The following is a 26,057-nucleotide window of genomic DNA, read 5'->3' on the forward strand; positions in this document are numbered from 1 at the left end:
TTAGGTGCTTGCTAGAGATGAGCGAACGCGTTCGTCCGAGCTTGCTATTCGTGCGAATATTAGGGTGTTCGGGATGTTCGTTATTCGTAACGAACACCATGCGGTGTTCTGGTAAATTAAACTTTCTTCCCTGAGACGTTAGCGCTTTTTTTTGGCCAATATAAAGACAGGGAAGGCATTACAACTTCCCCCTGCAACGTTTAAGCCCTATACCACCCCCCTGCTGTGAGTGGCTGGGGAGATAAGGTGTCACCCGAGTATTGAAATCTGCCCCTCCCGCTGCTCGCTATGGATGCATTCTATATGCGCTCAATGGGGCCAGCGGCAGCAGCGCTGACCCCATTGAGAACATATAGAAGACAAATCCTTCTTCTCTGGCACAGCTGTAACAGCTGTAGCAGAGAAGAACGATGTTTGCCCATTGAATTCAATGGAACCGGCAATACAGCCGACTCCACTGAATGCAATGGGCTGCCGGCGATCGCAGGATGAATGGTCGGAAAGGGGTTAAATATATAACCCCTTTCCTGCAATTCATCCAGAAATGTGTTACACTAAAAATATATACCGGCGTATAAGGCGACGGGGCGTATAAGACGACCCCCCAACTGTCACCTTATACGCCGGTAATACAGTGGAGCAAAGAATAAAAAGCATTACTTACGTTTTTAGATGATCTGCGGCGCTCCTGCAGGCTGTCACTCCCTCCTGGTCCACGGCAGACAAGCTTTCTCCACGAAAGACTTTAAATCCCTGCCTCCAGAAGCACATGTGCCTTCAGCCAATCACAGCCAATGACAATGATGTCATTGAATGGCTGTGATTGGCTGTGTTTCTGGAGGCGGGGATTTCAAGCCTTGAAATCCCCGCCTCCAGAAACACAGCCAATCACAGCCATTCAATGACATCATTGTCATTGGCTGTGATTGGCTGAAGGCACATGTGCTTCTGGAGGCAGGGATTTAAAGTCTTTCGTGGAGAAAGCTTGTCTGCCGTGGACCAGGAGGGAGTGACAGCCTGCAGGAGCGCCGCAGATCATCTAAAAACGTAAGTAATGCTTTTTATTCTTTGCTCCACTGTATTACCGGCGTATAAGGTGACAGTTGGGGGGTCGTCTTATACGCCCCGTCGCCTTATACGCCGGTATATATTTTTAGTGTAACACATTTCTGGATGAATTGCAGGAAAGGGGTTATATATTTAACCCCTTTCCGACCATTCATCCTGCGATCGCCGGCAGCCCATTGCATTCAGTGGAGTCGGCTGTATTGCCGGTTCCATTGAATTCAATGGGCAAACATCGTTCTTCTCTGCTACAGCTGTTACAGCTGTGCCAGAGGAGGACGATCTTTATGCTGACAGTGGGGGGGGGGGGGGGGCACTCTTGCCGCTATTGTGGCTTAATAGTGGGACCTGTGAACTTGAGATGCAGCCCACCATGTAGCCCCTCGCCTGCCCTATCCGTCACTGTGTCATTCCCATCACTTTCCTGAATTGCCCAGATTTTCACACATGAAAACCTTAGCGAGCATCGGCGAAATACAAAAATGTTCCGGTCGCCCATTGACTTCAATGGGGTTCGTTGTTCGAAACGAACCCTCGAGCATCACGGGAAGTTCGTTACGAATAACGAACACCCGAACATTTTGGTGTTCGCTCATCTCTAGTGCTTGCTCATCTCTAATAGCTAACTAAGTGCTGTGGGGGCCCTAATTCTGGGCCAATACACAAATTTGGACACATTATATATACATGAGCAGGTAATACATACCTATCCCCCGACTAAGCTACTGTTGATAGCAACACATGTGGGACATTTCTTTCTCAGTTAGCCCTTATTTGTACATTGCTGACTTTTGCTGCTTGGCAGTATTCCCAGTATTGGGAGATTTGGTAGTATAAATTCATGTATTAGATGCCATGTTATTGGATTAGTCTTCTACATCATATAAATTACTTATTGCACTTTATATGCACTTTATTAATATTATTGTTTACAATTGTATGATAGCTGTGGATATATTTTTGTATATGGATTTATCTTACATGAATTGAGTGTTATTTCGGTCACTATATTTATTATGATTTTTTACCACATTTTTTCTGAGCTTGAGGCTACGCCTGTGAATATAGCTTATTTTATGTCTTATTTTGACGGGCTGCATTGGGTTTGTGCCCCTTAATATATGTCTTAATTTTATGTCTTATTTTGACGGGTCTTTCTTGGCTTTTAGATGTTTTTATATTTCTTATTTTTTGTGTCCTTTGTTTAATAAAATGATAGAGAATCATAGAGTTAGAAGGGACCTCCAGAGTCATCTGGTCCGATCCCCTGCAGTAAGTGCTAGAGAGGCAAGGTGTTATTATTTTCTTACTGCTGTATTCTATCTTATTTCTACCACAACCATGATAATAAAGCTCACTCAGTGTCAGTTTGAAATATATTCCTGGTTATTCGCTCCATGATTGATGTGAGTCCTTTGACTTCAGCAAAAGCGATCCTGGGCTAATCCTGCCACAATACAAACACGGATCCATAACATTGAGGGCTCAGTCAAACGGGCGTTTTTAACGTGCCTTTTTCCGCACGTCAAAAAATTTGTACTAGATATAACCAATGCTTTTCAATAGCAGCGGTCACAAGTGTGAATTTTACATGCGGAAAAACGCCTGCGGCGAAAATGATAGAACACTGGTTCGCAGAACGCATGTAACTGTGGCAAACCGGTGTTCTATGTTTGTGAAACCCCTGGATGCTTTTGCATCCAGGGGTTTCACCTTGCACTCAATGGGGCCGGCAGCAGCAGCGCAGACCCCATTGAGAACATATACTGAATATTGCTGTATTGCCGGCTCCATTGAATTAAATTTGAGAACATCGCGCTCCTCTGCCACAGCTGTGACAGCTGTGGCAAAGGATTTCTTCATCTCCGCGGGGAGTCCCATTGTCACTGGACACTGTGACAATGCTGTCACAGTGTCCAGTGACAATGGGACTCCCAGCGGAGACGAAGAAATCCTCTGCCACAGCTGTCACAGCCGCAGCAGGGGATAGCGGGAAATGCCTGTGTGACCGAGCCCTTTTTAGTGTTTTTTCCGCCGTGACGCCCACTTAGGTCACGCAAATTTTTGAACGCATCAGTTATGCATTCAACAATTTGTGCGTCAAAATGCCCGTGTGACTGAGCCCTAAAGCTTCTGATAGGGAAAGTGAATAACCTTAATTATATTGTGACAATAGCACCTGTTAAGGGGTGAAATATTTTAGGCCTCATGCCCACGGCCGTGACAGACTCCACCAGCGGAATGTCACAGCGGAGTCCGTCACGGCGCCCCCCAAAGACCCCATACGTACCTCTCCGAATTCGCAGCTTGAATCCCGTACGGTGAGCCGGCACGCAAGTGCAGTACAGCGCATGACGCATCGGCAGTGGGGGATGATGCGTCCGGCAGTCGGCGGTGACACGCAATCACGTGTGCTCATAGCGGAAGTATCGCATGATGGCCGACTTCCATTGACTACAATGGAAGCCGGTCGCACATTTTCCCGCGGCATATAGAACATGCAGCGGTTTCTTTCACGCTGCGGAATTCCGCGGTAGAATTCTGCAGAGTGAACATTGAGCTATTAAGTTTAATAGAACCTAATATCTGCAGCATAACGCCGTGGATTTCCGACGCATTTCACGTGGCAGGAATCCGGCCGGGGGCATTAGCTCTGAGGTAGCAAATTAAGTCAGTTCTTGAAGTTGATGTGATGGAACAGGAAAAATGATAAGCAACTTTGATAAGAGTAAAAAGTGGTGATGGCTAGATAATAGCAGATCCTGTGGGGTGTACCCAGAATGCAGTGGTTAGTACCTACCAAAATTGGTCCAAGAAATTATAACTGGTTAACTGGGAACAAGGTCTTGAGCGCTCATTGATGCACATGAGACGTGAAGGCTAGCACCTTTGCTCAAATTCCACAGAAGAGTTATTTTAGTACAAATTGAGCAAACTATTACTGCTGGCCATGGTAGATGATCCACGCTAAAGAAGGATTAATATACTATCATAAATATAACACAAAAATATAACTTAATCGCTTGAAAAAGACAATTTAGATACAACACATTTTGAAATATGATCATCACTAAAATACCATACAGAAAGACACAAACACCATATAAATCTAGAAATAAAATACTTAGGATGTAATCATAAATAAATACCCAGGTTAGAACATTGTGCATCTAGCAAGTATTTGCCTCGTAAGGTATAAGTAACTGATCAATCAAAAAGCTGTAAAATATATTATACATACCGCTGTCTTATTCTTATCCATATTGAGAATAAAGGTGCACCCACACTATGTGGCTTCCCAGTGAGTGAATCACTTCCTCAGGGAATACATACTAGTTGATGTTGTAGTTCATGGCCTATGCTGAGGATAGACCGCCAATTTCTACAACCCAGATAACACCTTTGAAATTAGACAGTGGCCATCTAACCTATATCATTAGATTTTTAGGAGGACCATTGGTTTCAGCGATGCTGTGCAGGGCAACATCTGTAATCTGTGACTGATTCAACCTTATGAGCTGCGTCCAGGCGGGCAGGCAGAAGCCTCTGAGAGACCCATGGCGGCACAGTAGGATGGGCAGAGACCATCAGTCACTTTGTATTTCCAACTACAGCTGTGGGGAAATGTCTACTGCTATTTATATGTATTTGCTTGGACAGTCTTGTGTGTGACCCAGTTTGAGAAGGCTATATCTGGGGGGTTGACACTGACACAAAAGGGCCTCTGCAAGAAGTATATATGGAATCCTTTCTCCTCAATGTTAAGAAAACCACAGGATAGGTCATCAATAGCAGATTGGTTGGGGTCAATTGCCTAAAACCCCTGATGCTCAGGCCTAGTGTTTTACTGGTGTTTGTAAATACCAGGTCTGCCCGAAGAGATCTGGCAGAGATTGCATACGGCTACGAGTGTACTGTGCATGCCCGCGTACCATGTGCACGCCATCATGCACAGTGTGACTTTATTTTTTTTAAATTCCCTGCTCTGTTTTATAGCTGGGTTGCGTATGAATCACTATCCATATGCAATGTATTGCATAAGGACAGAGTTTACATACGCTGCCTATACAAAAGTATATCCATTTCTCGTGCGCATTTACATGCAGTGTCTACACGCACATGTATCAATGAAAGTCCATTGACTTTCATTGACTCCATTCACCACATATCACATAGTAACATAGTAACATAGTTCGTAAGGCTGAATGAAGACAATGTCCATCTAGTCCAGCCTGTCTAGCCTCCTGTTTTGTTGATCCAGAGGAAGGCAAAAAACCCTAAGAGCAGAAGCCAATTAGCCCTTTTGGGAAAAAATTCCTTCCCGACTCCCTAATGGCAATCAGACTGCTCCCTGGATCAGCCCCTAATAGTTCCTACCTGCCTGTATACCCGGATTAACAAATAACCTTAGATTTATAGCCTATAATATCCTTCCTCTCCAGAAAGACATCAAGTCCCCTTTTAAACTCCTCTAAGGATTTTGCCATCACTACATCCTCAGGCAGAGAGTTCCACAGTCTAACTGCTCTAACAGTAAAGAACCCCTTTCTATGTTGGTGATGAAACCTGCTTTCCTCTAAACGTAGCGGATGTCCTCTTGTTACCGTTGCAGTCCTGGGTATAAACAGATCATGGGAGAGATCCTTGTATTGTCCCCTCATGTACTTATACATGGTTATTTGGTCGCCTCTTAACCTTCTTTTTTCTAGAGTAAATAGTCCCAATTTGGATAGCCTCTCTGGGTATTCCAGTCCCGTCATTCCATGTATTAGTTTAGTTGCCCTTCTTTGAACCCCCTCCAATACCGTAACATCTTTCCTGAGCATCAGTGACCAGAACTGTACACCGTATTCCATGTGAGGCCTGACAAGTGCCTTATATAATGGAAGGATAATGTTCTCGTCCCTCGCCCCTATACCTCTTTTAATGCATCCCAAAACTTTATTTGCCTTTGCAGCAGCTGACTGGCATTGGTTACTACAGTTTAGTCTACAATCCACTAGTACCCCCAGGTCTTTTTCCATATCACTTTTCCCTAGCAGTACACCATTTAGTGTATATTGGTGACATCCGTTTCTCCTGTCCATGTGCATAACCTTACATTTATCAACATTGAACTTCATTTGCCATTTTTCTAGCTTATCTAAGTCAGTTTGTAGCCGCACATTGTCCTCCGTTGCATTAATTATATTGTATAATTTTGTGTCATCTGCAAATATTGATATTTTACTATGCAGTCCCTCTATCAGGTCGTTGATAAATATATTGAACAGAATGGGGCCCAATACTGAACCCTGTGGCACCCCACTAGTGACTGTGGCCCAATCAGAGTGATTTCAATGAGAACCATGCCTGTAATTACTACCGCCGGCCGCTACATGGGAGGTCGGTGCAGAGGCTTCGCTCTGACCTCTGTTATTGTGGCGCTGACATCATGAGCCTGCACAGCTGATCGGTCAGAGTCCCAAGCAGCGGACCCCAGCCAATCAACTATTGATGACCTACCCTAAGGATAGATCATCAATAGTATTTGCATGGAAAACACCTTTAAGGCATTTCATTGTCCTAACTGATTCTTCGTCTGGTACAACACATCAGGAACATTACTTGGGGTTGTACCTGATGAAAAAGCTGGAATGACTTCTAACTATTTTACTGTAAAACAATTGAAGTCAACTTTTCAATGGAACATCTGCCATTTCAATCTAATTGAAAATATCTCCACATGTAACAGTGCCAAAAAAGGTTCATCTTTAATTTCTTCAACAGATTTCTGATCACACCAGGTCTAATGCACAGTTACAGCTTTGTGTTACATTAATACATTTGCATGGTTGTTGTGCCCTTACTGCATACCAACACTAGGCAGGAATACTAAAGTTATTACCAACTGAACGCAGACTATACCCTATGATGGACTTATACGTGGCACAAATGCGCTAACGCCCCTGTGTGAAGCCAGTCCAAGAATAGTTCATCAATATTTATGTCCTAACATATCCTAATAAAGTGTAATAACATTTGATATTCAATATTTGGATGGTGCATATCCGAAGCTTTATTTTTCGTATACTTTATATTGTATAATGGTGATATTCTTTATTTGCACCTATATTACATTATCCTTTTCTTGTTATTACCAAAAAGTGAAATAAAAATATATTGATAAAAATAATTCTCATAACATAATAACACAGCAGATATAGCTGATAATCAGCTGCTCCAACGACACAGAGAAAACACATGTACAACACATGATTCTTCTCATATACATAATGTTAAAAAAACCTTGTCATTATTTTATGCAAACAACTACTTTCCCAGCACCATCATTATCTTGTCCCCACCCTTCGCACTCTTGTTGCCTATATAGTATGAGGAAACAGACCCTGTTCATCAGCTGTGTCTCACTTTTCAGACTGAAGAGCTTCTGATACAGGTAATGTACATAAGATAAAGCACATGATGAATAGCACTGTTTGTTCTTCAGGCATTTTTCTATTTTCCCTTTTGCTGTCTGATTTGTCCTAAAGCCCATTTCATTCCTTAGATTTTGCTGCGGTTTTTGACAAGACTGGGTGCAAGACTGGTCCATGGGATATGCAGATAGCACACGACCCAACATTATGGACATGTGTCTTGGCCCTTATGCAAAGCATGAACTGGCCATAAGATATACCAATGAAGCTTTGCATCTGTAAGGACTAGAGATGAGCAAGCACCAAAATGCTCGGGTGCTCGTTACTCGGGACGAAATTTTCGCGATGCTCGAGGGTTCGTTTCGAATAACGAACCCCATTGAAGTCAATGGGCGACACGAGCATTTTTGTATATCGCCGATGCTTGCTAAGGTTTCCATTTGTGAAAATCTGGGCAATTCAAGAAAGTGATGGGAACGACACAACAACGGATAGGGCAGGCGAGGGGCTACATGTTGGGCTGCATCTCAAGTTCACAGGTCCCACTATTAAGCCACAATAGCGGCAAGAGTGGCCCCCCCCCTCCCAACAACTTTTACTTCTGAAAAGCCCTCATTAGCAATGCATACCTTAGCTAAGCACCACACTACCTCCAACAAAGCACAATCACTGCCTGCATGACACTCCGCTGCCACTTCTCCTGGGTTACATGCTGCCCAACCCCCCCCCCCCCCCCCCGCACGACCCACGCACAGCAGAGCCAGGAAAGAATTTTGCGCAAGCCTGCTGTAACACTTAGCTGGCTGCATATGAATTAGGACAACTACCCCCAGCAGAGACGCAGTACACTGAGGACGGTCACAGGCAGCCCAAATAGATTTTTTTTCCCAAATTTTTTTGGAAAAGACCACTGCCTATATAGACTGTATATGTCTTCTGTCCCTGCCTCACCACCACTACTGGCCCTGGACTATGTAAAATTACTGCAGACTGTTTCACTGTGGACAGGAATACAGCGGTGATGTGACGGGCAACGCAGAGCCAGGAAAGAATTTTGCGCAAGCCTGCTGTAACACTTAGCTGGCTGCGTATGAATTAGGACAACTACCCCCAGCAGAGACGCAGTACACTGAGGACGGTCACAGGCAGCCCAAATAGAATTTTTTTCCCAAATTTTTTGGGAAAAGACCACTGCCTATATAGACTGTATATGTCTTCTGTCCCTGCCTCACCACTACTGGCCCTGGACTATGTAAAATTACTGCAGGACGCAATGCTCTGGAAGCAATGCTCTGCACGGCCGATATACAAAAAAAAATGTGCAACACTACAAAAAGCAGCCTCAACAGTACTGCACACGGTCAGATGTGGCCCTTAGAAGGACCGTTGGGGTTCTTGAAGCCTAAAATACTCCTAACGCTCTCCCTATAGCAGCTCCAGCAAGACAGCACTTTCCCTGAACAATGTCAGAATGCATCTGTGGCGAGCCGCGGGAGGGGCCGATTTATATACTCGGGTGACACCTGATCTCGACAGCCACTCACAGCAGGGGGGTGGTATAGGGCTTGAACGTCGCAGGGGGAAGTTGTAATGCCTTCCCTGTCTTTCTATTGGCCAGAAAAGCGCGCTAACGTCTCAGAGATGAAAGTGAAAGTAACTCGAACATCGCGTGGTGCTCATTTCGAATAACGAGCATCTCGAACACGCTAATACTCGAACGAGTATCAAGCTCGGACGAGTACGTTCGCTCATCTCTAGTAAGGACTCCACACAAATAATTTTTTAGAGTGTCTTTAAATTCTTGTAAAAAAAATGCCATGAATTTCACGTGTGCATTACTAGCATTATTTAAAGTGTTTTTTTGTAATATGTAACACAAAATATGTTAGTAGCAACACTATATCCTGAGAAAGCAGTGTTTTGAAAACAAGAAGAAAATGCCACAAACCCTGATTCCCCCTTTTTCAATAATTTGCCATATAAGTGAACCCCTTAAAGACTAGAGTTAGAGATGAGCGAATGTACTTGTTTAGGGCGATTTCGCAGCACCGCTTTTTGAGCACCGCTTTCTTCGGGGGTGAGCGGGGGGTTGCAGAGGGGAGTGGGGGGGGAGAGAGAGAGCTTCCCCCTGTTCCCCACTGCTACCCCCCTGCTCCACCCCCCCCCCCCCCCCCCCCCCGGCGCCCCCTGAATCTTTTCGCCCAAATAGTCAGTTACTCGAAAAAAGCGGTGCTCGATTGCGAAATCGCCCTAAACGAGTACGTTCGCTCATCTCTAACTAGAGTATTTTGATACTAAAGGGTCATGCACTTTTTAGCAATTCTAGGGTACGTGCACATGGATGCTTTTCATGTCGGATTTTCGGACCGAAAAAACATCCAAAGATTGGAGGCAAATATTCACATTGGCTTTTTACTCAGAAGAATAGTCTGAGAAAAAAAGGTGCAGCATCTCCCATTTTTGTCCGATTCTCGAACAAAAATATTATATGTCAATGTGCAGTGTCCCACTAATAAGACAGCGCATGGACAGAATGTCCGTGTTCTCTTCAATCTGAGTTGTGCCCGAGAATTTCAGCCACAACTTTTTAAATGTCAGTGTGTAAGTACACTTATACACGTGGAGATTTTATGACGCTATTTTTTTCAAAGATTGCCAAAATTATTTCTGCTGCGTTTTCCTTTTGTGACCTTTTTTTCACTGAAATGTTTTTCTTTTTTTTGTTTTATTAGGGAAAACATGTACTAATTCAAAATAATAAAGATTTTTTTTACATTTATAGTCCTGTATATTTAAAATTAGTATATTTAAGCTAAAATAAAGTACAGTAACTGGTTCCCCATGTTTGTTTTGGACAGTTTTATATATAATATGTGTAGTCTCGGATTACAGGGCAGATATGGTGACGGTTGAGGTTGGCGTGGGCAGTGGGTTGTTTTCTCTTTTTTTTTAATATATTTCAAACTCCGCACCAGAGGGGCTGCCTGATCTCGCCTGATCTCTCCTGTACGTATTTAAGCTATGTGCAGGAAAGATAGGGCAGGTCCTATCTTTACCAAGCCATACAAATCATGGATGGGAAAAGAGGTGGTGAAAATGAAACCACTGAAATCCCATAAGAAGTCAGTGGTTTTGTTTTGTCCCATTATACGGCTGTGATTATCACAACCGTATAAGGGGACAAAACAACATTTGTCGAAAACTGCCCAAATGTGAAGAATTAAATACAATAGAGCAAATGTACTACTCCTGTTTGCCAGAATATTGGATGCCAAAAACCACAATTTCGGTGAAAGTGTGAGACTTGCAACTTTTTAGGGGTGTGTGCTGGGCCTTGGAACTTTTTTGAAAAGTAAGCAGGGCATAGTATTAGGCAGCATACAGTATAGGTTTCAGTCTGCACTACAAGGTGCCTTTAACCCCTTCCCTCCATATGACATAAGGGTACGTCATGGCAGTGGGGTACTTCTCGCAACTGGACGTACCCTTATGTCACGTAGATAGTGCGGGATCAGAAGAGATCTCGGCTATCCGGCAGCGGGAGCTGGCTGTCACCAATAGCCGGCCTCCCGCTGCAACAGTGGGGGTGCATCAGAGATACGCCCCCCGCTGTCAACCTCTTTCCCTGCCACGATCTAGGTAGATCACAGCACAGGAAGGGTTCACAGAGGGAGCGCACTCTCTCTGTGATGTTATCGGGCTCTCGCGATATATAATCACGGAGAGCCTGGCTAGTTGCCATGGTAACAGGATGCCACCTACAGGCGTCTTGTATGGCCATTGCCTATGATCGCTGTAATAAGCGATAAGGCATTGCAGGAGAGAAGTCCTGCAATGCCTTATCCTAACGATTATTGGTGCTATGGGGGGGGGGCTTTTTCTCATATTAACGTAAAAAAAAATAAGAATAAAATAAAATCCCACATATTTGGTATAATTGTATCCTTTACGACACGTACAATAAGTTGAACATGATTTTTGTCCTGCATGACAAAAAGTGTAAAAGAAATGCCAAAAATTGAGACAAAATGCAAATTTTTAGCATTTTGCCTCCCCAAAAACGCAGTAAAAGTGATCAAAAAAGCCGTATGTACCCCAAAATTATACCAATAAAAACTACAGCTCGTCTTGCAAAAAACAAGCCCTCACAAAGCTCTGTCCATGGAAAAACAAAAAAGTTATAGGACTTTGAATGCAGCGATTTAGAAAAAAAAAAAGATTTCCAAAAAAAGGGTTTTTAATAGAGATGAGCGAACACCAAAATGTTCGGGTGTTCGTTATTCGTAACGAACTTCCCGTGATGCTCGAGGGTTCGTTTCGAACAACGAACCCCATTGAAGTCAATGGGCGACCAGAACATTTTTGTATTTCGCCGATGCTCGCTAAGGTTTTCATGTGTGAAAATCTGGGCAATTCAGGAAAGTGATGGGAATGACACAGTGACGGATAGGGCAGGCGAGGGGCTACATGTTGGGCTGCATCCTAAGTTCACAGGTCCCACTATTAAGCCACAATAGCGGCAAGAGTGGGCCCCCCCCCCTCCCAACAACTTTTACTTCTGAAAAGCGCTCATTAGCATGGCATACCTTTGCTAAGCACCACACTACCTCCAACAAAGCACAATCACTGCCTGCATGACACTCCACTGCCACTTCTCCTGAGTTACATGCTGCCCAACCGCACCCCCTCCCCCCCACAGCGCACACCAAACTGTCCCTGCGCAGCCTTCAGCTGCCCTCATGCCACACCACCCTCATGTCTATTTAGAAGTGCGTCTGCCACGACGAGGGACCGCAGGCACACACTGCACAGGGTTGGCACGGCTAGGTAGCGACCCTCTTTAATAGGGGCGGGGCGATAGCCCACAATGCTGTACAGAAGCAATGAGAAATACAATCCTGTGCCACCGCCATCAGGAGCTGCACACGTGGGCATAGCAATGGGGAACCTATGTGCCACACACTATTCATTCTGTCAAGGTGTCTGCATGCCCCAGTCAGACTGGTTATATGCACCTTAACAGTAACCGCGTTGGTGGTAATGTGGTGGTGACTGCGGACCTAGTACCACGGTTGTATTTTGTTGGTTTTCGGAATGTGGCCAGGATTAAGTGGGCCGTGGCGGGGGGATGGTGGGGGGGCTCTCTTGTAGTGTCGGTAAAGGTGAAATTCTTGGACTGCCGCCAGACGAACCAATGCAAAGGCATTTGCCAACAATGTTTTCCCTGTTGGAGGAGGAGGGGGATGTTTTTGAGGCACTACGTGTCCTCTCCACGTGTCCGTGGTTATATGCACCTTAACAGTAACCGCGTTGGTGGTAATGTGGTGGTGACTGCGGACCTAGTACCACGGTTGTATTTTGTTGGTTTTCGGAATGTGGCCAGGATTAAGTGGGCCGTGGCGGGGGGATGGTGGGGGGGCTCTCTTGTAGTGTCGGTAAAGGTGAAATTCTTGGACTGCCGCCAGACGAACCAATGCAAAGGCATTTGCCAACAATGTTTTCCCTGTTGGAGGAGGAGGGGGATGTTTTTGAGGCACTACGTGTCCTCTCCACGTGTCCGTGGTTATATGCACCTTAACAGTAACCGCGTTGGTGGTAATGTGGTGGTGACTGCGGACCTAGTACCACGGTTGTATTTTGTTGGTTTTCGGAATGTGGCCAGGATTAAGTGGGCCGTGGCGGGGGGATGGTGGGGGGGCTCTCTTGTAGTGTCGGTAAAGGTGAAATTCTTGGACTGCCGCCAGACGAACCAATGCAAAGGCATTTGCCAACAATGTTTTCCCTGTTGGAGGAGGAGGGGGATGTTTTTGAGGCACTACGTGTCCTCTCCACGTGTCCGTGGTTATATGCACCTTAACAGTAACCGCGTTGGTGGTAATGTGGTGGTGACTGCGGACCTAGTACCACGGTTGTATTTTGTTGGTTTTCGGAATGTGGCCAGGATTAAGTGGGCCGTGGCGGGGGGATGGTGGGGGGGCTCTCTTGTAGTGTCGGTAAAGGTGAAATTCTTGGACTGCCGCCAGACGAACCAATGCAAAGGCATTTGCCAACAATGTTTTCCCTGTTGGAGGAGGAGGGGGATGTTTTTGAGGCACTACGTGTCCTCTCCACGTGTCCGTGGTTATATGCACCTTAACAGTAACCGCGTTGGTGGTAATGTGGTGGTGACTGCGGACCTAGTACCACGGTTGTATTTTGTTGGTTTTCGGAATGTGGCCAGGATTAAGTGGGCCGTGGCGGGGGGATGGTGGGGGGGCTCTCTTGTAGTGTCGGTAAAGGTGAAATTCTTGGACTGCCGCCAGACGAACCAATGCAAAGGCATTTGCCAACAATGTTTTCCCTGTTGGAGGAGGAGGGGGATGTTTTTGAGGCACTACGTGTCCTCTCCACGTGTCCGTTCCATGTAAGCAATAGTAGCACTCAAGACAGGCCCCAGTAACAATTCTGAAGCAGCAGTATAGCGGGAGCGCAGTCTTCGTTCCATGTAAGCAATAGTAGCACTCAAGACAGGCCCCAGTAACAATTCTGAAGCAGCAGTATAGCGGGAGCGCAGTCTTCGTTCCATGTAAGCAATAGTAGCACTCAAGACAGGCCCCAGTAACAATTCTGAAGCAGCAGTATAGCGGGAGCGCAGTCTTCGTTCCATGTAAGCAATAGTAGCACTCAAGACAGGCCCCAGTAACAATTCTGAAGCAGCAGTATAGCGGGAGCGCAGTCTTCGTTCCATGTAAGCAATAGTAGCACTCAAGACAGGCCCCAGTAACAATTCTGAAGCAGCAGTATAGCGGGAGCGCAGTCTTCGTTCCATGTAAGCAATAGTAGCACTCAAGACAGGCCCCAGTAACAATTCTGAAGCAGCAGTATAGCGGGAGCGCAGTCTTCGTTCCATTTCAGTAGCCTTAGTATAGCCAAGGCACAAGTGACATTTATGTAGCTAAACTGTAGGCCAACCCCACACACCTTTCTGTACCATGAGTGCAGGCGAAGAACATAGAAATTACTATGATTACACTGTAGGTGAGGGCCCCAAAAAATTGGTGTACCAACAGTACTAATGTACCTCAGTAAAAATTGGCCATGCCCAACCAAGATGGCAGGTGAATCGCTTTGGTTAATGTGGCTTAAGTGGTAACTAGGCCTGGAGGCAGCCCAGTGTAACGAAAAATTGGTTCAAGTTAAAGTTCCAACGCTTTTAAGCTAATTGAAACTTATAAAAATTGTTCTGAAAAATTATTTGAGTGAGCCTTGTGGCCCTAAGAAAAATTGCCCGTTCAGCGTGATTACGTGAGGTTTCAGGAGGAGGAGCAGGAGGAGGAGGAGGAGGAATATTAGACACAGATTGATGAAGCACAAATGTCCCCGTTTTGGATGGTGAGAGAGAACGTAGCTTCCATCCGCGGGTGCAGCCTACGTATTGCTTACGTATCGCTGCTGTCCGCTGGTGGAGAACAGAAGTCTGGCGAAATCCAGCCTTTGTTCATCTTGATGAGTGTTAGCCTGTCGGCACTGTCGGTTGACAAGCGGCTACGCTTATCTGTGATGATTCCCCCAGCCGCACTAAACACCCTCTCCGACAAGACGCTAGCCGCAGGACAAGCAAGCACCTCCAGGGCATACAGCGCTAGTTCAGGCCACGTGTCCAGCTTCGACACCCAGTAGTTGTAGGGGGCAGAGGCGTCACCAAGGATGGTCGTGCGATCCGCTACGTACTCCCTCACCATCCTTTTACAGTGCTCCCGCCGACTCAGCCGTGACTGGGGAGCGGTGACACAGTCTTGGTGGGGAGCCATAAAGCTGGCCAGGCCCTTAAAGACTGTTGCACTGCCTGGGATGTACATGCTGCTCGATCTACGCACATCCCCTGCTACCTTGCCCTCGGTACTGCGCCTTCTGCCACTAGCGCTGTCGGCTGGGAATTTTACCATCAGCTTGTCCGCAAGGGTCCTGTGGTATAGCAACACTCTCGAACCCCTTTCCTCTTCGGGAATCAGAGTGGGCAGGTTCTCCTTATACCGTGGATCGAGCAGTGTGTACACCCAGTAATCCGTAGTGGCCAGAATGCGTGCAACGCGAGGGTCACGAGAAAGGCATCCTAACATGAAGTCAGCCATGTGTGCCAGGGTACCTGTACGCAACACATGGCTGTCTTCACTAGGAAGATCACTTTCAGGATCCTCCTCCTCCTCCTCCTCCTCAGGCCATACACGCTGAAAGGATGACAGGCAATCAGCCGGTGTACCGTCAGCAGCGGGCCAAGCTGTCTCTTCCCCCTCCTCCTCATCCTCCTCATGCTCCTCCTCCTCCTCCTGTACGCGCTGAGAAATAGACAGGAGGGTGCCCTGACTATCCAGCGGCATACTGTCTTCCCCCGCCCCCGTTTCCGAGCGCAAAGCAGCTGCCTTTATGGTTTGCAGGGAATTTCTCAAGATGCATAGCAGAGGAATGGTGACGCTAATGATTGTAGCATCGCCGCTCACCACCTGGGTAGACTCCTCAAAATTACCAAGGACATGGCAGATGTCTGCCAACCAGGCCCACTCTTCTGAAAGGAATTGAGGAGGCTGACTCCCACTGCGCCGCCCATGTTGGAGTTGGTATTCGACTATAGCTCTACGCTGTTCATAGAGCCTGGCCAACATGTGGAGCGTAGAGTTCCACCGTGTGGGCACGTCGCACAGCAGTCGGTGCACTGGCAGCTTAAAGTGATGTTGCAGGGTGCGCAGGGTGGCAGCGTCCGTGTGGGACTTGCGGAAATGTGCGCAGAGCCGGCGCGCCTTTACGAGCAGGTCTGACAAGCGTGGGTAGCTTTTCAGAAACCGCTGAACCACCAAATTAAAGACGTGGGCCAGGCATGGCACGTGCGTGAGGCTGCCGAGCTGCAGAGCCGCCACCAGGTTACGGCCGTTGTCACACACGACCATGCCCGGTTGGAGGCTCAGCGGCGCAAGCCAGCGGTCGGTCTGCTGTGTCAGACCCTGCAGCAGTTCGTGGGCCGTGTGCCTCTTATCGCCTAAGCTGAGTAGTTTCAGCACGGCCTGCTGACGCTTGCCCACCGCTGTGCTGCCACACCGCGCGACACCGACTGCTGGCGACATGCTGCTGCTAACACATCTTGATTGTGAGACAGAGGAGGAGGAGGAGGAGGAGGGTGCTTTAGTGGAGGAAGCATACACCTCCGCAGATACCACCACCGAGCTGGGGCCCGCAATTCTGGGGGTGGGTAGGACGTGAGCGGTCCCAGGCTCTGACTCTGTCCCAGCCTCCACTAAATTCACCCAATGTGCCGTCAGGGAGATGTAGTGGCCCTGCCCGCCTGTGCTTGTCCACGTGTCCGTAGTTAAGTGGACCGTGTCAGTAACCGCGTTGGTGAGGGCGCGCACAATGTTGCGGGAGACGTGGTCGTGCAGGGCTGGGACGGCACATCGGGAAAAGTAGTGGCGACTGGGAACTGAGTAGCGCGGGGCCGCCGCCTCCATGATACTTTTGAAGGACTCCGTTTCCACAACCCTATACGGCAGCATCTCAAGGCTGATGAATTTTGCGATGCGGACGGTTAACGTTTGAGCGTGCGGGTGCGTGGCGGCGTACTTGCGCTTGCGCTCGAACACTTGCGCAAGCGACGGCTGAACGGTGCGCTGAACTACACTGCTGGATGGGGCCGAGGACAGCGGAGATGAGGGTGTGGGTGCAGGCCATGAGGCGGTAGTGCCTGTGTCCTGAGAGGGGGGTTGCATCTCAGTGGCAGGTTGGGGCACAGGGGGAGAGGCAGGGGTGCAAACCGGAGGCGGTGAACGGCCTTTGTCCCACCTTGCGGGGTGCTTGGCCATCATATGTCTGCGCATGGTGGTGGTGGTGAGGCTGTTGGTGTTGGCTCCCCGGCTGAGCTTTGCGCGACAAAGGTTGCACACCACTGTTCGTCGGTCGTCAGGCGTCTCTGTGAAAAACTGCCAGACCTTAGAGCACCTCGGCCTCCGCAGGGTGGCATGGCGCGAGGGGGCGCTTTGGGAAACACTTGGTGGATTATTCGGTCTGGCCCTGCCTCTACCCCTGGCCACTGCACTGCCTCTTGCAACCTGCCCTGCTGATGCCCTTGACTCCCCCTCTGAAGACCTGTCCTCCTGAGTAAGCGTTGCACACCAGGTGGGGTCAGTCACCTCATCGTCCTGCTGCTCTTCCTCCGAATCCTCTGTGCGCTGCTCCCTGGGACTTACTGCCCTTACTACTACCTCACTGCAAGACAACTGTGTCTGATCGTCATCGTCCTCCTCACCCACAGAAAGTTGTTGAGACAGTTGGCGGAAGTCCCCAGCCTCTTCCCCCGGACCCCGGGAACTTTCGAATGGTTGGGCATCAGTGACGATAAACTCCTCTGGTGGGAGAGGAACCGCTGCTGCCCAATCTAAGCAGGGGCCCGAGAACAGTTCCTGGGAGTGTTCCCGCTCCTGAGCAGGTGTCATTGTAGTGGAGTGAGGAGGCTGGGAGGAAGGAGGAGCAGCAGACAGAGGATTCGGATTGGCAGCAGTGGACGGCGCAGAACTGCGGGTAGACGATAGGTTGCTCGAAGCACTTTCTGCCATCCAGGACAGGACCTGCTCACACTGCTCATTTTCTAATAACCGTCTCCCGCGTGGACCCATTAATTGGGCGATGAATGTGGGGACGCCAGAAACGTGCCTCTCTCCTAATCGCGCAGCAGACAGCTGCGACACACCTGGATCAGGAGCTTGGCCTGTGCCCACACCCTCACTTGGCCCTCCGCGTCCTCGGCCACGTCCACGTCCACGTCCTCTAGGCTTACCCCTACCCCTCAGCATGCTGTATTACCAGTGATTAGATTTCCCAGGCAGGAAATAAATTGGCGCAAGACTGCAGGCCAAATATAATTTTTGCCCTTTTTGGAAAACGAAAGGCCCCACTGCCTCTAGTGAATGAATTATCTAAGTTTAATAACTGTGCTGTGTCCCTGCTTATGTGTCACAGAACGTGAGGGTAGCAGAGTTATTAACTGTGGCAGAGCAGGTATTTTTTTTTCCCAATTAAGGAAAGCAAATGGCGAAGCCAGCAGTAAAGCGTAGCTGGGTGCGTATGATTTAGCAATGTTTTTCACGCAGCTCACACGTCTCCACAGGCGTAAGGACGGACACAGGCTGGACAAATAGATTTCTTTTCAGTTTTTTCCCACCAACAGGCAGCACTGCGTATATTCAATGAACCTGAGAAGTTTAATAACTGTGCTGTGTCCCTGCTTATGTGTCACAGAACGTGAGGGTAGCAGAGTTATTAACTGTGGCAGAGCAGGTATTTTTTTTCCCAATTAAGGAAAGCAAATGGCGAAGCCAGCAGTAAAGCGTAGCTGGGTGCGTATGATTTAGCAATGTTTTTCACGCAGCTCACACGTCTCCACCGCCCGTAAGGACGGACACAGGCTGGACAAATAGATTTCTTTTCAGTTTTTTCCCACCAACAGGCAGCACTGCGTATATTCAATGAACCTGCGAAGTTTAATAACTGCGCTGTGTCCCTGCTTATGTGTCACAGAACGTGAGGGTAGCAGAGTTATTATAACTCTTGGAGAGCAGGTATTTTTTTTCCCAATTAAGGAAAGCAAATGGCGAACCCAGCAGTAAAGCGTAGCTGGCTGCGTATGATTTAGCAATGTTTTTCACGCAGCTCACACGTCTCCACAGGCGTAAGGACGGACACAGGCTGGACAAATAGATTTCTTTTCAGTTTTTTCCCACCAACAGGCAGCACTGCGTATATTCAATGAACCTGCGAAGTTTAATAACTGCGCTGTGTCCCTGCTTATGTGTCACAGAACGTGAGGGTAGCAGAGTTATTATAACTCTTGGAGAGCAGGTATTTTTTTTCCCAATTAAGGAAAGCAAATGGCGAACCCAGCAGTAAAGCGTAGCTGGCTGCGTATGATTTAGCAATGTTTTTCACGCAGCTCACACGTCTCCACAGGCGTAAGGACGGACACAGGCTGGACAAATAGATTTCTTTTCAGTTTTTTCCCACCAACAGGCAGCACTGCGTATATTCAATGAACCTGCGAAGTTTAATAACTGTGCTGTGTCCCTGCTTATGTGTCACAGAACGTGAGGGTAGCAGAGTTATTAACTGTGGCAGAGCAGGTATTTTTTTTCCCAATTAAGGAAAGCAAATGGCGAAGCCAGCAGTAAAGCGTAGCTGGGTGCGTATGATTTAGCAATGTTTTTCACGCAGCTCACACGTCTCCACCGCCCGTAAGGACGGACACAGGCTGGACAAATAGATTTCTTTTCAGTTTTTTCCCACCAACAGGCAGCACTGCGTATATTCAATGAACCTGCGAAGTTTAATAACTGCGCTGTGTCCCTGCTTATGTGTCACAGAACGTGAGGGTAGCAGAGTTATTATAACTCTTGGAGAGCAGGTATTTTTTTTCCCAATTAAGGAAAGCAAATGGCGAAGCCAGCAGTAAAGCGTAGCTGGGTGCGTATGATTTAGCAATGTTTTTCACGCAGCTCACACGTCTCCACCGCCCGTAAGGACGGACACAGGCTGGACAAATAGATTTCTTTTCAGTTTTTTCCCACCAACAGGCAGCACTGCGTATATTCAATGAACCTGCGAAGTTTAATAACTGCGCTGTGTCCCTGCTTATGTGTCACAGAACGTGAGGGTAGCAGAGTTATTATAACTCTTGGAGAGCAGGTATTTTTTTTCCCAATTAAGGAAAGCAAATGGCGAAGCCAGCAGTAAAGCGTAGCTGGCTGCGTATGATTTAGCAATGTTTTTCACGCAGCTCACACGTGTCCACCGCCCGTAAGGACGGACACAGGCTGGACAAATAGATTTGTTTCCACTTGTTTTTCCACCAAAAGGCAGCACTGCGTATATTCTATGAATAATAACTGTGTTGTGGCCCTGCCTATACAATTCTTTCCCTGCAGTATCAATGGAGGGTGGAATGCTCTGCAGAGGCGATTTTGAGAAGCCCAAAAAAAATGCAGCACAGCCAACAGCAGCCTGGACAGTACTGCACACGGATAAATATGGCCCTAGAAAGGACCGTTGAGGTTCTTGAAGGCTACACTCACTCCTAACACTCTCCCTGCCTATGCAGCACTTCTGTCCCTAATGCCAGGTGCAACGGTCTGCAGAGGCGATTTTGAGAAAAAAAAAATCCCACTGCTAACAGCAGCCAACACACAGCTATCAGTGGCCCTAATAAGGACCTTTGGGGGGTCTTGAAGCCTACACTAACTACCAATTCTTTCCCTACAGCAGCTCCGGTATAAACAGCACTGTCCCTCATCTAACTCACACCGCATCTGAGGCGAGCCGCGGGAGGGGCCGACTTTTATATTAGGCGAACACCTGATCTCGCCAGCCACTCACAGCAGGGGGGTGGTATAGGGCTTAAACGTTGCAGGGGGAAGTTGTAATGCCTTCCCTGTCTTTCAATTGGCCAGAAAAGCGCGCTAACGTCTCAGGGAAGGAAGTGAAAGTAACCAGAACACCGCATGGTGTTCGTCACGAATAACGAACATCCCGAACACCCTAATATTCGCACGAATATCAAGCTCGGACGAACGCGTTCGCTCATCTCTAGTTTTTAATTCAGGAAAGTGGAAAAACCTAAAAAAAAAAAAAAATTTTGGTATCGTTGTAATTAGAGATGAGCGAACGTACTCGTTTAGGGCGATTTCGCACTCGAGCACCGCTTTTTTCGAGTAACTGACTACTTGGGCGAAAAGATTCGGGGGGCCCCGGGGGGCGGCGTGGTGGAGCGGGGGGTAGCAGTGGGGAACAGGGGGGAGCTCTCTCTCTCTCCCCCCCCCCACTCCCCTCTGCAAGCTCACCCCCGGCGCCCCCCGAATATTTTCGCCCGAGTAGTCAGTTACTCGAAAAAAGTGGTGCTCGAGTGCGAAATCGCCCTAAACGAGTACGTTCGCTCATATCTAGTTGTAATCGTACCAGCCCGTAGAAAATATGTATTGTGTCATTTATGCTGCATGATTGACGCTGTAAAAACAAACCCCCCAAAATCTATGGCAGAATTGATGTGTTTTCTCTCCCTGCGATCATAAAAGAAAATAAATAAAGTTTTACAATATAGTCTATGTACCCAACAATAGCACCAATAAAAACTACAGTTCGCCACGCAAAAAACAAGCCCTTAAACGGCCGTGTCAATGGAAAAATAAAAAAGTAATGGCTTTTGAAAAATGCAGATTAAAATCCACCAAAAATCGTTGCGTCCTTAAGCCCAAAATAGGCCATGTCCTTAAGGGGTTAAATGTGACAAATGCATTAAGAGGCTTGCGCCTTTTAATACATTTTTTGCACTGATCCCAATACATACTATAATTAGACCAAAGTATGAAATGCGGATCTGAGTAAATATACCCAATATATATTCTGGCTTTATTAGCTAGCTTGCATATTTACATGATGTCTGATTTTCACATCTGACTTTCTTCATTGATCAGCTTCAGCATTGAGAAGAATTAGATACAGCAGATATATTGAAACATTTCCAGTTTTCTGGAGCAAATTGGACCAAGAAAACTGTCATTACATTTATGATGTGTTTTAGACACTTACTAAAAAAGGAGCGTGGCTTCATGAAAAGTAGATATAGACTTAATTCCTACTGTGCACCAAAATTTGCGCTTACATATTGGTGCAAAGTCTGGCAGAAACTAAGCCAACTAATAGGAGGTATAAGCTTAGAATAGACAGCATAAAGATTTGACAGATCTGTCATCCAGCAGACTTACTGTGATAAGCTGGCGCATTTTAAAACTGGTTGGCCTGTCTGTTAGCCAGGATTAGTAAATCTTCTCATATTGATGCTGACAAGCGAAGAAAGTCATATATCATTTGAGTTTGTAATCTGATAGCTAGCTTGCTATTTTATACTGAGTAATACTAAGGCCGGCTTCACACGGCCGTGACAGGCTTCGCCGCGGCAGAATTCCGCGGCGGAGCCCGTCGCGGCTCCCCCCAGAGACCAGAGACCCCAGTACTTACCTCCGGATCTGGCATCCTACGTCCCGCATGACACTTCAGCGCGCATGCGCAATAGAGCGCGTGACGCACCGCAGCATCATGTGACGCGCCGGCCGCTTCATATGACACGCCCACAGCATGAAAGATAGCGTGACTGACGGCTTCCATTGACTGCAATGGAAGCAGTCCGCGCGTACACCCGCGGCAAATAGAGCATGCCGCGGGTGAGGATGGGTGATTTTACGGTGCGGAATTCCGTGGTGGAATTCCGCACTGTAAGCATTGTGCTATTAGGTTCAATAGAACCTAATAGCTGCGGGCAACACAGCGGATTTCCGCCGCGTATTACACGGCGAAAATCCGTCCGTGGGAAGGAGCTGACGTGTGAAGAAATGCAGGTGTCAGACTCAGATGTTAGACACCGGTGTCAGTCAATACAATCATAGAACTGTAGAATTGAAAGGGACATCCAGTGTCCCCCTGCTCAATACAGCATTCACTAAATCATCCCAGACAGATGTCTGTTCAGCCTTTGTTTGAACACTTCCATTGAAGGAGAACTCACCACCTCCCATGGTAACCTGTTCAACTCATTGATCCCCCTCACTATCAGAAAGTTTTTTCTAATATCTAATTTGTGTCTCCTCCCTTTGAGTTTCATCCCATTGCTTCTAGTCTTTCCTTGTGCAAATGAGAATAGGGCTGACCTAGGGCTGACCCCTATGCACTGTGACAGCCCTTCAGATATTTGCAGACGGCTATTAAAGGGGTTGTCCCGCGAAACAAAGTGGGGTTCAGCACTTCTGTATGGCCATATTAATGCACTTTGTAATGTACATTGTGCATTAAATATGAGCCATACAGAAGTTATTCACTTACCTGTTCCGTTGCTGGCGTCCCCGTCTCCATGGTGCCGTCTAATCTTCAGCGTCTAATCGCCCGATTAGACGCGCTTGCGCAGTCCGGTCTTCTCCCTTCTGAATGGGGCCGCTCGTGCCGGAGAGCGGCTCCTCGTAGCTCCGCCCCAACACGTGTGCCGATTCCAGCCAATCAGGAGGCTGGAATCGGCAATGGACCGCACAGAAGACCTGCGGTCCACCGAGGGTGAAGATCCCGGCGGCCATCTTTACAAGGTAAGTAAGAAGTCACCGGAGCGCGGGGATTCGGGTAAGTACTATCCGTTGTTTTTTTTTAAACCCCTGCATCGGGTTTGTCTCGCGCCGAACGGGGGAACTATTGAAAAAAAAAAAACCCGTTTCGGAGCGGGACAACCCCTTTAAGTCTCCTCTCAGCCTTCTTTTTTGCAATCTAAACATTCCCAGATCCTTTAACCGTTCCTCATAGGACATGATTTGCAGACCGCTCACCATCTTGGTAACTCTTCTCTGAACTTGCTCCAATTTGTCTATGTCTTTTTTAAATTGAGATGCCCAGAACTAGAAGCAGTGTTCCAGATGAGGTCTGGCCAAAGAGTAGAGGAGGATAATTACCTCACATGATCTAGACTCTATGCTTCTCTTAATACATACCAGAATTGTGTTTGCCTTTTTTGCTGTTGCATCACACTGTTGACTCATGTTCAGTCTGTGATCTATTAGTATACCCAAGTCTTTTTTACATGTGCTGCTGCTTAGCTCAATTCCTCCCATTCTGTATGTGCTTTGTCATTTTTCTTGCCCAGATATAGGACTTTGCATTTCTCCCTGTTAAATACCATTCTGTGAGTTGCTGTCCAATGTTCAAGCTTGTCTTTTTGAATCCTCTCTCTCTCAGTGAGGTGTCTTAGGGTTCCTTCACACGAACGTACAGTCATGGCTTATTACCCGGTCAGGTTTTGCGCACATAATATGCTATATTAATGAGCTCTGGGCTCCCATGTTACTGCTCATTAGAGATAAGCAAGCCCACTCGTCCAAACTTGATGCTCGTTCGAGCATTAGGATACTCGAGATAAATACCACGCGGTAGTCGAGTCAATTGCATTTCCTTCCCCGCATGTTTAGCGGCATTTTCTAGCCAATAGACATGCGGGGAAGGCATTATTACCACTTCCTGCTGTGACATGCCAGCCCTATCCCACCCTACAGCAGGAAGTGGCTGGCGAGATCAGGTGACCACCGAGTACTTCAACTGGTCCCGCCCGCGGCTCGCCTCAGACGCATGCTGGCAGTGGTTAGGGATTGTGATGCTGCTGATATAGGGAAAGTGTTAGAGTAGGATCCAGTCTTCAAGAACCCCAATGGTCCTTCTTAGGGCTACATCTGACCGTGTGCATTACTGTTGTGGCTGGCTGGGAGCAGTAGTGCACCATTTTTTTTTTTCATCTCGGGCTGTACAGGCCATTTCATCTATAGCGTTCTCAGTCTGCAGTGTATTATGCAGAGTTTAGGGAAAGAGCTGCTGCTGATATAGGGAACGTGTTAGGGTAGGATCCTGTCTTCAAGAACCCCAACGGTCCTTCTTAGGGCTACATCTGACCGTGTGCATTATACTTGTGGCTTGCTGGGAGTTGTAGTGCATCCATTTTTGTATTACGCATCTTGGCCTGTTCCCAGCCTGTCAGTAATAGCGTTCTCAGGCTGCTGTGCCGTACAACCAGCTCTCACCGTAAAAATGTACTCAAATATTTCCTAGCCTACTGCAAACTACTTTATTTATACCGTTCTGTGTCTGCAGTGCATTAGACAGAGGTCTTACCGCTAAACAGTATTGTAATACTTTCTGGGCCACTGCAAAGTATTTCAGCTCTGCCGCTGTGCAGAGCGTCTCACAATACCCTTTCCTTGGTGGGGTTGACATAGCCGCAGTTACCAGCACTATCCACTGGCTTTACACTCTTCTCCCACTCCACACAGCCTCTATAATTTACAAGTCTCTGCGAGCGGTAAATTACCCCTAGGTATCAGCGCAAGACAGCGGGTTACTTTTTTCAAGTCACAGCATAGAGCCTCCGCTATCTACAAGTCTCTGTATGCGGTGAATTAAGCCACAGTTGTCAGTGCTGTACAGTGGGGTAATTTATTTGGGCCCTGCTCTATTCTTAATCCGCCATGATGAGGAGTAGGGGTAAGGGTCGAGGACGTGGACACGGACGTGGATGTCCAAGTGAGGGTGTGGGCACAGGCCGAGTTCCTGGTCGTGGTGAATCACAGCTGGCTGCTGCGGGATTAGGAGAGAGGCAAGTTTCTGGGGTCCCCAGCTTCATATCACAGTTTATGGATCCGCGTGGTAGACCTTTATTACAAACAGAGCAGTGTGAGCAGGTCTTGTTGTGGATGGCAGAAAATGCGTCCAGCAATGTATCGACCACCCAGTCTTCTACGCAGTCCACTACTCCCGGCCTAGGGACTGAGACTCTGAATCCTTTGGCTGCTGCTCCTCCTTCCTCCCAGCCTCCTCACTCCATGAAAATGACATATTCTGAGCAGGCAGACTCCCAGGGATTGTTTTCGGGTCCCTGCCATGAGTGCGAAAAATGGTACCTCTCTCACCTGAGGAGTTTGTCGTGACCGATGCCCAACCTTTGGAAAGTTCCCGGAGTCCGGGTGATGAGGCTGGGGACTTCCGGCA

At 47.5% G+C, this 26,057-nt stretch overlaps 1 protein-coding gene across 1 annotated transcript in view; it reads left to right on the forward strand.

The window, feature by feature from the left end:
- The first annotated feature begins 7,421 nt into the window (after positions 1-7,421).
- Positions 7,422-26,057, forward strand: part of LOC136612123 (TRPM8 channel-associated factor homolog) — a 96,621-nt gene continuing 77,985 nt past the window's right edge. The window contains exon 1 of the mRNA XM_066592244.1: positions 7,422-7,504. The gene's annotated coding sequence lies outside the window, so the exon portion shown is untranslated. The remainder of the gene's footprint in view (positions 7,505-26,057) is intronic.

The sequence above is a fragment of the Eleutherodactylus coqui genome, chromosome 2, assembly GCF_035609145.1.
Source record: "Eleutherodactylus coqui strain aEleCoq1 chromosome 2, aEleCoq1.hap1, whole genome shotgun sequence".
NCBI lineage: Eukaryota > Metazoa > Chordata > Amphibia > Anura > Eleutherodactylidae > Eleutherodactylus > Eleutherodactylus coqui.